Source organism: Nicotiana tomentosiformis, chromosome 8, assembly GCF_000390325.3.
Source record: "Nicotiana tomentosiformis chromosome 8, ASM39032v3, whole genome shotgun sequence".
Taxonomy (NCBI): domain Eukaryota; kingdom Viridiplantae; phylum Streptophyta; class Magnoliopsida; order Solanales; family Solanaceae; genus Nicotiana; species Nicotiana tomentosiformis.
Window position 1 is genome coordinate 104,074,751 of NC_090819.1, and position 13,407 is coordinate 104,088,157.

General features: G+C 33.2%; 1 long non-coding RNA gene across 1 annotated transcript; it reads left to right on the plus strand.

Annotated features, from left to right (window-relative positions):
- Window positions 1-10,343: 10,343 nt before the first annotated feature.
- LOC138896928 (uncharacterized) lies at window positions 10,344-13,164 on the plus strand. Its single transcript, XR_011410539.1, has 2 exons — window positions 10,344-10,888; window positions 11,174-13,164. It is a non-coding gene; the product is annotated as an uncharacterized lncRNA (long non-coding RNA).
- Window positions 13,165-13,407: the final 243 nt, after the last annotated feature.

The window sequence follows — 13,407 nt, forward strand, 5'->3', positions numbered from 1 at the left end:
GTGCATGTCAAAACATCCAAGCAAGTAGCCCACTTGCCGATTTGGAGGATTACATTTTAGCAAACTTTACAACTACAAGCACATGCAAGTTGCCAACTTGGGAAAATATATGTGAGAAATCAGTATACATAATACACTTTTCCATCTATAAATAGCACTACATTGAGCTTCTTACTACAACGGAAAATTGAGAGAAGAGCTTCTTCTTTTCCTTGCTTCTTTCAATACTTTCTTTTCTTCTTTTAGCTATTATAGTGTCTTCATTTCTAGTTCCGAATAAATTATAATGTTGGAAATTACCTAGCACCTATTTTTAATTAAATAGGGGGGATTATTCTCTTGAATATTTCTTTCTATTTTCTTATTTAATGGGCAAGAATATTTCCGATGTCAGTACTAACTCCATTATGGAGTAACTTTTTTTGTGTTGGGAGAATGACATATCTTAATATTTCTATATAATAGTAGATATTTTCCCTCAATTTCACATGTTTGAGCTGAAGTTTTTTCCATTTAAATTTTATCTGCTTTATAGTTAGGTGTTATTTAATTTGTTAACATCTATCTATTTCGTACTACATATTAACTTCTTACTAATTCTGTAATCAAAAGAGGCAGAAGAGAACATAGTTAATTTTGGTATTGATAGATGTTAACTTTTATTTAGTGACATCTAACTCTTATATGTTAAAATTGATTCTACACTTATTTGTAATCGAAAGAGGCAAATATTGTAGTAATTAGTTATAACAAGTAGGGTAACCGAAAGGGACTTACTAAAAAAAGCAAGTTTTAGTTTAAGCATATATTTTTGGCTCTTTAATATTACTATTTTGACGATTAATTTTTATAACCGAGAGGATTGCAATTCATTGTTCAACTTAAGTAATAATATATAAATGTAATCGTGAGAGGCATTTATACATTTGTGAGAAATAGAAATTGAAGGATAATTTTATCTATTATATAATAGAAATATTAAATGAAGTTATGATCCCAACACCTTTTTATTATATTTGTGAAAAATAAAATATTTTCTATTGCTCTATTCATGCAGTGTTAGTTAGTTAATTCACAACTCAACTCTTCTTAGTTTTCTCAAATAGTAATTAAAAAAAGAAACGTCTGTAGAATAGATAAACTAATCTCTGTGGGTTCGACATCTTTCTATACTATAATTTGACAGAGTACAAGTTTAAATTTTATACACGCTAGACACTCGTCAACTTCCAACCTATATTGAAAGACAAAGGCAACTTCCAACTTCTAGCGCAAATAATCTGTACATCCCACACAGCCTTGCGATGAGCATGAAGTAACTCTACCTTATTCACCCGAGTCAAATGAAGTAGCTGAAAGGAAAAATAGAACATTGAAAGAGATGATGAACTCCATGTTAGTTAGTTCTAATACTCCTGATAATTTGTGAGGTGAAACAATATTATCTGCTTGTCACTTACAAAATAGAATACCACATAGAAGAATTGGCAGAACCCCGTATGAATTGTGGAAGAGTTATAAACCTAACTTGAAATACTTAAAAGTGTGGGGGTGCCTTGCTAAAGTTCTTTTTTCTGAACCTAAAAAGAGAAAAAATATGTTCTAAAACTGCAGATTGCATGCTTATTGGATATGCTTAACATAGTGTTGCATATAGATTTCTTGTTTTAAAAAGTGATGTGCTTGACTGCAATAATATAATTGAGACAAAGAATGCAGAGTTCTTTGAACATATTTTTTCACCGTCTGATAAAATATCTCATACACATGTTGAAACAAATAATGAGATTACCTCTAATGAGAAACCGAGAAGGAGCAAAAGGCCTAGGAAATAATATTTTTCTTATGGAAATGATTTTCAAACTTTTCTTTTCGATAATGAACTGTCAAATTATTTTAAAGCTATATCTTCTTCAGAAGCTAATTATTGAAAAGAGCAATAAAAGTTGAAATCGACTATATTTTGAAAAACAAAACATAGATTTTAACAAATTTTCCTCCTGGTGCAAATCATATCGGTGGTAAATGGATTTTCAAAAAGAAATGTAATTATGATGGATCTTTAGATAAATATAAAGCTCGGTTAGTAGCAAAAGACTTTTCTCAAAAATAAAATATAGATTATTTTGATACATTTGCACCAATGACTAGAATTTCTTCTATTCGAATTTTAATTGTTCAATCCGCAAGCTTTTTATTCATCAAATGGATGTCAAAATAGCTTTTTTAAATGGTGATTTAGAAGAAGAAATTTATATGATTCAACCTGAAGGTTGTGTCATTCATGGTCAAGAAAATAAAGTTTGTAAATTAATTAATCTCTTTATGGCCTTAAACAAGCTCTAAGCACTGGTATGAGAAATTTGAACAAGTCTTACTGAGAGACGCTTTTTCTTCAGTTGAGTTGGATAAATGTGTTTATACTAAAGTGGTTGTGATGACCCAAAATGTCATCTTTAAATTTAATAAGTAATTTTGTGTTCTAAGACCTCCAAAAGCACCATGTATCATTCCTCGACTTGCGTGCACAGTCAGTACATTTTTCGGAAAGTTTTTATATGAAAAATGGATTAAAATGTGAAATAGAGCTTTAAAAACTCAACTCTGTTGACTTTGGTCAATATTTTGAGCAAACAGACCCGGATCAGTGTTTTGACAACTTGGGCGTATGCCCGGAATCGAATTCTGAGGTCCCTAGCCCGAGATATGGAATTTTGATGAAAACTTAAAAGCTTGAAAGCTTAATGATTTTTAAGAAATTACTGATGTTGGATTTATTGACCTCAGGTCCGTATTTTGGTTCCGAAGCCCTGTAGGTCCACTATAATATTTATGACTTGTCTGCCGAATTTGGTGAGAATCGGAGTTGATTTGACGTGATTCGGACGTCCAGTTGTAAAAGTAAAAGTTTTAAAGTTTTCTTAAAAATTTTCTTTGATTTGGTGTCCGATTCGTAGTTCTAGGTGTTAGTTTGACGATTTGATCGCACAAGCAAGTTCGTATGATGTTTTAGGACTTGGGTGCATGTTTGGTTTGGAGCCCCGAGGGCTCGGGTTGATTTCGGGTGGTTAACGGATCATTTTCGGACTTAGGAAATCTGGTTTTTCTGCAGACTTCAGGCTTCTGGTGTGTTCTTCGCGTTCACGAAGGTACTCTCGCGAACGCGAAGAGCAAATTGGGGCTGGCACGTTTTGTGCTTCGCGTTCGCGATAGAGTGACGCATCCGCGAAGGCTTGAGGTTCAAAGCTTCGCGTTCGCGAAGGGAAAGAGGCTGGCCAGGAAAATTAGCCTTCGCGTTCGCGAAGGCCAAGCCAGGCAAGTATCGCATTCGCGAAGGAGCCCTCACGTTCGCGAAGAGTAAATTGGACAGCACAAATTTGTGCTTCGCGAACCCGAGGCACTGATCGCGTTCGCGAAGGGTAAAAATCCCAGAAACGGAACTTAAGTTCTGGAAATGGGGTTTCGACCCATTTTCAACTCTTTCCCATTTTTGAGCTCGGGTAAGGCAATTTTTGGGCGATTTTCACGGGAAAATATTGGGGTAAGTGTTCCTTATCCTACATTGATTATATTTCACGATTTCATACTCATTTATATCATGAATCCGTAAATTTATGGAAAAAATATCAGATTTTTATAAAATCTTCCAAAAAGGAAAATTTAAGATTTGAAGGTCCATTTGACATCGGAATTGAATAATTTTTGTATGGTTGGACTCGTCTCGGAATGGGTGTTCGGATTTCGTATGGTTTTTCCGGGATTTGAGATATGGGTCCCACTATCGAATATTTTAATGAATTTCGGATTTTTATCCGGAAAATTTGTAAATTCATATGGAATTAATTCCTATGATTCGTATTGAGTATATCGAATTATTTGTGAATAGATTTGAAGCTTTTGGAGATAAATTTAAAAGGAAAAGCTGTGGTCGAGTAATTGATTGAAATTTGCAAAGCGAGGTAAGTGTCATGGTTAACCTTGACTTGAGGGAATAGAACGCTTAAATTATTTGTTATATGAAATGTATGTGAACGACGTATAGGCGAGGTGACGAGTGTCTATACGTCATCAAATTAATTGTTTGCCTGTTTACTTGAAAAATCATAAATTATTTTAAATCATAAATTAATTATTATAATAATTGTTTCTCTCTTATTCTTTGTCCAATATTAATTCTTGAATTCCTGCATTAATTGTTACATGCTATTTGAATTATGTGCCTTAATTGTTATATGACATTTAGCATAATAAATATTAAACTGCCTATTTTCTTCCTGATTTCTATAATAATTTGCTATTTGACATTGTTTGTTTCATAATTAAATCATAATTATTGTATGCTTGTTATCTTATAATTTTATATCAACTGTTGCAATTATTTGGGAAATTTCTTCTATAAGAATTGGTAAATGAATATGTTGGAGGAGCAGGTTGCACGCCGCAACAGAATTGATTATAATGAATATATTGGAGGATCGGGTTGCACGCCGCAACAAAATTAATTATAATGAATGTATTGGAGGATCGGGTTGCACGCCGCAACAGACTTATTAAAAAGTCCATATTGGAGGATCGAGTTGCACGCCGCAACAGACTTATTTAAAAGTCAACATACATACATACATACATATATATATATGTGCACGCTGCAACAGAATTGATGGAAATGATAATTGGTTATGACTGCTGAGTTGGCTTCAATTATTATAAATGAGTTACCCAAATTATTTCTATTATTGTTGTTGTTACTAATATTGCGTACAGGTTAATGTAAGTGATCCGCCTTAGCCTCGTCACTACTTTGTCGAGGTTAGGCTCAGCAGTTACCAGTACACGGGATCGGTTGTACTGATACTACACTCTGCACTTCTTGTGCAGATTTTGGAGTTGGTCCCAGCGACGTACTGTAGACTTGCTCGGATTTCAGCTACCAGAGGAGACTTGAGGTATAACTGTATGGCGTCCGCAGTTCTGAAGTCCCCGTCTATTTTACTTTAGCTGTGTGTTTATTTCCAGACAGCTTTATTTTATTCAGACCTTTATTTGTATTTATTCTAGAAGTTCGTGCACTACTGATACCAATTCTGGGATGGTATTTAGACACCGTGGCATTTATGGATTATTTCACTATATTTCAAATTTTGCTTCTGCTTTTGTTTCCTTGAGTATTAATAATGTAAAAATTATTTAAAAATTAGTTAATATTATTCTAACGTTGGCTTGCCTAGCAAGTGAAATGTTAGGCGCCATCACGGTCCGAAGGTGGGAATTTCGGGTCGTGACAGTGGTAGATAATGATTATGTGATAAAATGTCTATATGTTGATAGCATGCTTATATTTGGTACAAGTTTAAATATTGTGCAAAGTATAAAATTATTTCTGTCTGCTAATTTTGACATAAAAGATGTGGATGAAGTAAATATGATATTGGAAGTTAAAGTTATAAGGAGTGAAGATGGCATAATGTTGTCACAAGAATATTATGTTGAAAGACTGCTTAAGAAGTTTGAATATTTTAATGTCACAATAGTGAGCACTCCTTTTGATGCTAACTCTCACTTGAAAAAGAATAATGGTGACCCAGTTGCTCAGTCTAAATATGCTCAGATTATTGGGAGTCTGATACATTTAATGAATTTTACAAGGTCTGATATAGCCTATGATGTGTGTAGACTGAGTAGATATACTCATAATGCCAACAACAAGCATTGGTCTGCATTAGCTAGACTAATAAAATATTTGAGAGGACCATGAATTATGGTGTCCTATATAGTGAATTTCCTTATATTTTAGAAGGGTACAGTGATGCAAACTGGATCTCTGATTCAGATGAGACAAAATCCACTAATGGTTATGTATTCACCCTTGGAGGTGATGCAATATCGTGAAAATCAGCTAAACAGACGATCATTGCTAGATCGATTATGGAATCAGAGTTTGTAGCTCTGGAGTTAGCTGGTTCTGAGGCTGCGTGGCTAAGAAACTTCTTAGCTAATATCCCTTTAATAAAGGATGTATTGCCTCCTGTGTCAATGCATTGAGATTGTCAAGCGGCAATAGCTATTGAAAAGAATAAATCTTATAATTGTAAAAGTAGACACATAAAATTAAGACATGATGTCATAAAGTAGTTGCTGAGAGATGGAATAATTTTCATTGATTATGTGAAGTCAAAAGTTAATTTGGCTGATCCTCTGACTAAACCTATGGGAAGAAAATTAATTCTTCAAACCTCAAAAGAGACGGGGTTAAGGCCGACATGTTGTCAATAGAGATGGTAACCCAACCTATGTGGTTGGAGATCCCATGAAGTAAGTTCATATGGGTAATAACAAGTCGATATTGGCACTAAAGCACTAAATGAGAGTGCTTGACTGCTACTAATTGAGAGACTTAGTTATAGCTCTAAATGAATTCATATTCCTTATGGATGGTGTATTTAAAAGCAGTATACACTTGATGAATTTACCTATATGAGAGTAGAGTGGGCCGTTCATATGAGATTTTGGCCTCGTCTCTAGATCTCTCATGAATAACCAGGCACGCGCATGGCCTAGTGGCGCAAAATCGCTTTTAACAGCAAAATTATGAGGGTCGAAATGTGATTGATAAAATCTTTGACTTACAATAAGAATTATTGGTTTATAGAAATATTATATTTCACCAGTAATTCTGTGAGTTAAGTTTTATTGGTCTAAGTTTGGTTCATAGTCCTAAAGACACCAAACCCATTATATTTGGACCATGCAAATCCAGCAAGTCAATTCTTCCATTTTTTATCCTTCTCCTATAAATTTTGAAAATATGTGGGGATTGTAGGAGTATTTTCAAAATTTTAAAATAGCCACGTGTCTTTTTATTTTATAAGTGTCATATCTATTTCCAAGTGACTTCTTGCATGAAGCCTTAAAGACAAATGTTGAAGGGCTTTGACAAGTGGCTATGCAAATCTACCATGTGTCCTCATGCATGGAAGATTAGGTACACTTGTTAATATTGAAGCCATGTGGACTAATATATTTCGACAAGTGTTAAAAGACTCTCCACACTTGTCATACATGCAACCTCCCTAATTGCCTATAAATAGGTTGTGGATTAGCCATCATACTAACCCAAATTCTCAACCAAGAATTCATCTTGCTATTCATTACTTTCTTCCTACAATCATTACCTATTATTATTAATTCTTCTTTCCAATTTTCTGAACCTGCTGGATTTATTATTTGATTTTGCTCATTCCTGTATTCTCTAAATAAATAGAGGTAGACTTGTTTAATTCTGGGAAAACATTTCACATTGCTGAAATAGTTTCTTAGGACAGTGGCCAGCACGACTCAAGTCAATTCGTGTATCTACTTACAAATAATATTATTCCAATATTATCGTTATTTCCTCGTGTCATTTCCCTACAATTTCTATCTATAGAGTGTAAAGATACAATTAAACAACTTTTGCTAGATTTTGTGAGCTTCAGAGAGGTAATATTTCTGCGGTACTTCATAGAATTAGTAATCTAGAATTAATAATTACAGTGGTTAAAAAGTTTGTGAAAGTATATTTTAAAACAATCTTGCCGACGACATCTGAATTCAGTAAAAGAATTCATATATCACTATTAGCAAAACGAAAATGATGTCGTCTCTTAAATTTTAATTCTGAAAAATTCATCTTTTATTATTTCTCCAAAGGAAAGGCCAAGCCGTTTGTCTCTACCGAGCGCTATATAGCAATATCAAATCCTTATGGTGGCTATGATATGAATTCGAAGAGAAAAAGACTCTTTGGTAGAAGTATTTCAAGATTTAGAATCGATTTCTATTTTCTTCGTTTTCCTTAATTTTTCCATTACAATCTCTTTATTGGAGTACTACTTTGATTATCTTCCCATTCCATAATTGATGTTTATTAGTAATAAATTAATATTATTACAAAAAAATGATTTGTCCCTTAGGTACACATGTCACCATCCACGACTTATTTTCCACAAATTCAAGAGAAATCCATTACAAATCAAACTTCTTTTACAAATGGTTGGTGGACTTTTTTTAAGCTCTCACGCGCCTCTCAACAAGTTTTCTCAATAAGACACATTACACATCAAATATATGGTTAACTATGAAGAGTGAAGACTAGTACACGATTTTTGTACTCACCGTTACATGGATAAAAATGACTAGTTTGGGAAATTATCAAGAAAACAGAAAACAGTTGGAGAGTAACTTTTATGCATCCGGAGATCAACATCTATAAACCATAATGAAAAAAAACTATTGTTGATCACATTAACAATCTCTCCCAATCCCTCCTTCCATAGGCCATAGCTATATTTCAATCAGGTTGCATATTCATGTAGGCGGATCTAGAATTTGAATTTATAATGGGTTCTAGATTCAAGAAAAGGCAGCTTAATGAGTTCTAGATAATTATTTATACACATTAAGTGGATTTCTTAACACAAATGCAGGGTTTTGGCTGAAGCTAATGGTTCTGACGAACTGTAACTAGAACTCCAACTCCGCCTCTGCCTGAATGATGAGGAGGAAATGACCCTAATAAGAGAAAAATATCATGCATAAGTTGAGCTGAAATCTAATTTTTAGTACTAATATTTTTTCTTTCTTTGCAGGAAATAATTAAACTAAAAAAAAAAAGGTACAATGAGAAGAAAAAGTTCACTTTCCAAATTTGCAAAGAAGAACTATAATGCTGAAAAGTTAAAAGTAAAGTGGTGTATGCAGCTTTACAAATGATGAAAGTATTTGTGCATGTGAAAATATCCAAGCAAGTGGCCCACTTGCCGATTTGGAGGATTATATTTTAGCAAACTTTACAACTACAAGCACATGCAAGTTGCCAACTTGGAAAAATATATGTGAGAAATCAATATACATAATATACTTTTTCATCTATAAATAGCACTACATTGAGCTTCTCACTACAACGGAAAATTGAGAGGAGAGCTTCTTCTTTTCCTTGCTTCTTTCAGTACTTTCTTTTCTTCTTTTAGCTTTAATAGTGTCTTCATTTCTAGTTCCGAATAAATTATAATATTGGAAACTACTCTAGCATCTATTTTTAATTAAATAGGGGGGGATTATTCTCTTGAATATTTCTTTCTATTTTCTTATTTAATGGGCAAGAATATTTTCGCTGTCAGTACTAACTCCATTATGGAGTAACTTTTCTTGTGTTGGGAGAATGACATATCTTAATATTTCTATATAATAGTAGATATTATCCCTCAATTTTACATGTTTGAGCTGAAGTTTTTTCCATTTAAATTTTATCTGCTTTATAGTTAGATGTTATTTAATTTGTTAACATCTATCTATTTCGTACTCCATATTAAATTCTTACTAATTCTGTAATCGAAAGAGGCGGAAGAGAACATAGTTAATTTTGGTATTGATAGACGTTAACTTTTATTTAGTGACATCTAACTCTTATATGTTAAAATTGATTCTACACTTATTTGTAATCGAAAGAGGCAAATATTGTAGTAATTAGTTATAACAAGTAAGGTAACCGAAAGGGACTTACTAAAAAAAAGTAAGTTTTAGTTTAAACATATATTTTTGGCTCTTTAATATTACTATTTTGATGATTAATTTGTATAACCGAGAGGATTACAATTAATTGTTCAACTTAAGTAATAATATATAAATGTAATTGTGAGAGGCACTTATACATTTGTAAGAAATAAAAATTGAAGTATAATTTATCTATTAATAATAGAAATATTAAGTGAAGTTATGATCCCAACACCTTTTTATTATATTTATGAAAAATAAAATATTTTCTATTGCTCTATTAATGCACTTTTAGTTAGTTAATTCACAACTCAACTCTTCCTGATTTTCTCAAATAGTAATTAAAAAAAGAAACGGCTGTAGAATAGATAAACCAATCTCTGTGGTTTCGACTTCTTTCTATACTATAATTTGACAGAGTACGGTTTAAATTTTATATACGCCAGACACTCGTCAAATTTTTGACGCCGTTGCCGGGGATTGGCAACATCTACTTCAAATTAATTGTTTTGTTACTAAGTTGAGAACTCACTATTATTATAATTATTATTGTTGTTATCTTTTTTTTTTGGTTACTACTGTAACTATTAATACTAGTTACATTTTCTTTTCACCTAGTTTTTTCTTATTAACAATATTACTATTTACTATTGTTTTCTTTCTTCAATATTTTTAATTTTTATTTTACTCTACAATATCATACTATTATTTTAAAGATCAGCTAGCTCTTTTCATAAATTAAAAGAAATTATTTCTTATCACTAGTTCTACTAATTATTAGTATTATTTTGATTTTTATATATACATTTTTTTCTTTTATTGTCACTAGTACTATCTTAGGAACTAAGTTTGATTTTCTTTCAAAAAACAAATCTTTGCTTTAAGGATTTCAGGTAGTTTATGACCCGCTCTTCTACAAAAGAGTTGGCGAGTTACGACCCAGAAATTGAAAAATCTCTTCGTTTACGCAGGAAAGGACAAACATCATCTCCTCAAAGTATAGCTTGCGAAGAAATGGAGATTGAAGAGCTTAACAATAACCAACTTTCACCACATCTAGTGGAAGAATAGTCCGATGAGGTGGCTCCACGACGTGACAGAATACTCAGAGATTATGCAAGGCTGGATCATTTTGAAGGAGAATAAAGTGTGAGAAGACCACCAATTGCAGCAAACAACTTTGAAATTCGCACAGGCTTGATTCAAACCATTCAACAGTCATGTCAGTTTACTGGTGATGCGAGTGAATATCCTCACACCCATCTAATTGATTTTCTTGAATTAGTTGAAACTTGCAGGTATAATGGAGTCACAACTGACGCTATCAGGTTGCGGCTTTTTCCTTTTTCATTAAAAGGTAAAGCAAAAATATGGTTGCGAAGTCTGCCAAGAGGTTCAATCACTACATGGGACCAAATGACTCAGAAATTTTTTAATAAATATTTTTCACCTGCAAAAATATTTAAAATGAGGCAAGAAATCAATAATTTTATGCAGACAGATTCTGAATCTGTATACCAAGCATGGGAATGATTAAAAGCAATGTTAAGAAAATTTTTACACCATGGTATCCAAGATCCTGATATCTTGTATATTTTTTATCATGGTCTTAAACCCTCTGCTATAAATGTATTTGATGCAGCATCAGGAGGATCCATAATGAGCAAAACCACTACAGAAGCCATACAATTGCTCAATGAAATTTCAGAAAATGTTGTTCAATGGCCCTCAGACAGAATAATTGTCAAGAAAGCAGCAGGAGTCAATCAAGTTGAGGCTTGGAGTTCATTAGCACAACAAATTGCAACTCTGACACAAAATGTTGAGGATTTTCAGGTAAATTACCCAATCATCATCTCAACATGAGAACTGTGACGTTTGTGGAGGTAATCATCCCAATCATGAGTGCCAAGCTTCAACACAAAATGAAGAACACGTAAATGCTATTGGTTATAGAACCAGTTATCCATTCGGTAGTCCTATGGCACAAAAACATCCGGGATTCTAATGGAGTAACCTAAATGGTGCTGAAAATCCTCAAAGATTTTTCAATCAAAAGCAGCAGGCACAGGGACCACCTGGTTTTCAAAATCAAAATAGAGGGCAACAAGATTTTCAGCCATATCAACAACAGCCCCAAAGAGCTCATCAACAAAGCCTTGAAGACATGATGTACAAATTCATTAAAGCTACAAGCGAGAAAGTTGAAAGTCAAAATTCAGCAATCAAGAATTTGAAAATCCAGATGAGCTAATTAGCAACCCTCATGTCTAGACAAATAAAAAGTGCTCTACCAAGTAACACCGAAAAAAATCCAAAGGAATATCTCCAAGCCATCTCTCTGCGGTCTGGTAAAACTCTTGATAATCCATATGCAGATAGACAAGGAAAGCCACAAGAAGTGGAACAGATAAATGAAGGTGAGAATAAAAGAGACTTTGAACTTCTAAAAATACAAAAAAATAAAGGAAAAAAAGGTACAAGAAAATGAATTGATGACGAATCCTTACTCTGTACCCCTCCCCTTTCCCCAAATACTAAAAAGAGAAAAGCTTGACAAACAATTCTCAAACTTTCTAGAAAGTTTAAAACAACTTTACATTAACATACCTTTTACAAATGCTTTGAAGCAAATGCCGGCATATGCTAAATTTCTTAAAGAAATTTTGTCAAGTAAAAGAAAATTGGAAGAAGTTTCAGTGGTTAAACTTACAGAAAAATGTAGTGCTATACTTCAAAATAAGCTTCCACAGAAACTTGGTGATCCAGGCAGCTTTACAATTCCTTGTACTTTGGGAGGTTGTAACGACCCGACTAGTTGTAGCCCCGTTCCTCTATTTACTGCTCATTTTGTACTTTATAACTGTTATGTGACTTGCCGGGGTAGTCGGTTTGGGTCCGGAGAGATTTCGGAATGAATTGAGACACTTAGTCTTAAGGTTGAAAGCTTAAGTTGAAAAGGTTGACTGAATGTTAACTTATGTGGCAACATCTACTTCAGATTAATTGCTTTGTTACTAAGTTGAGAACTTACTATTATTATGATTATTATTGTTGTTATCTTTTTTTTTTGTTACTACGTTGTTGGAGGGGTATAGAAGCAGGGCAAGGAGCAACATGGAACATACTTACCTGGACGGGGTCAATTGGCGATCAACACAGCACATGGCCTAGGTTGGGCGAGGGTCGAAATGTGATTGATAAAATCTATGACTTATAATAAGAATTATTGCTTCATAGAAATATTATATTTCACCAGTAATTATGTGAGTTAAGTTTTATTGGTCTAAGTTTGGTTCATAGTCCTGAAGACACCAAACCCATTACATTTAGACCATGCAAATCCAGCAAGTCAATTCTTTCATTTTTTTTATCCTTCTCCTATAAATTTTGAAAATATGTGGGGATTGTACGAGTATTTTCAAAATTTTAAAATAGTCATGTGTCTTTTTATTTTACAAGTGTCCTATCTATTTCCAAGTGGCTTCTTGCATGAAGCCTTAAAGCCAAGTGTTGAAGGGCTTTGACAAGTGGCTATGTAAATCTACCATGTGTCTTCATGCATGGAAAACTAGGTACATTTATTAATATTGAAGTCAAGTGGACTAATATATTTCGACAAGTGTTAAAAGACTCTCCACACTTGTCATACATGCAACCTCCCTAATTGCCTATAAATAGGTTGTGGATTAGCATCATACTAACCCAAATTCTCAACCAAGAATTCATCTTGCTAATCATTACTTTCTTCCTACAATCATTACCTATTATTATTATTAATTCTTCTTTCCAATTTTCTGAACCTGCTGGATTTATTATTTGATTTTGCGCATTCCTGTATCCTCTAAATAAATAGAGGTAGGCTTATTTAATCTT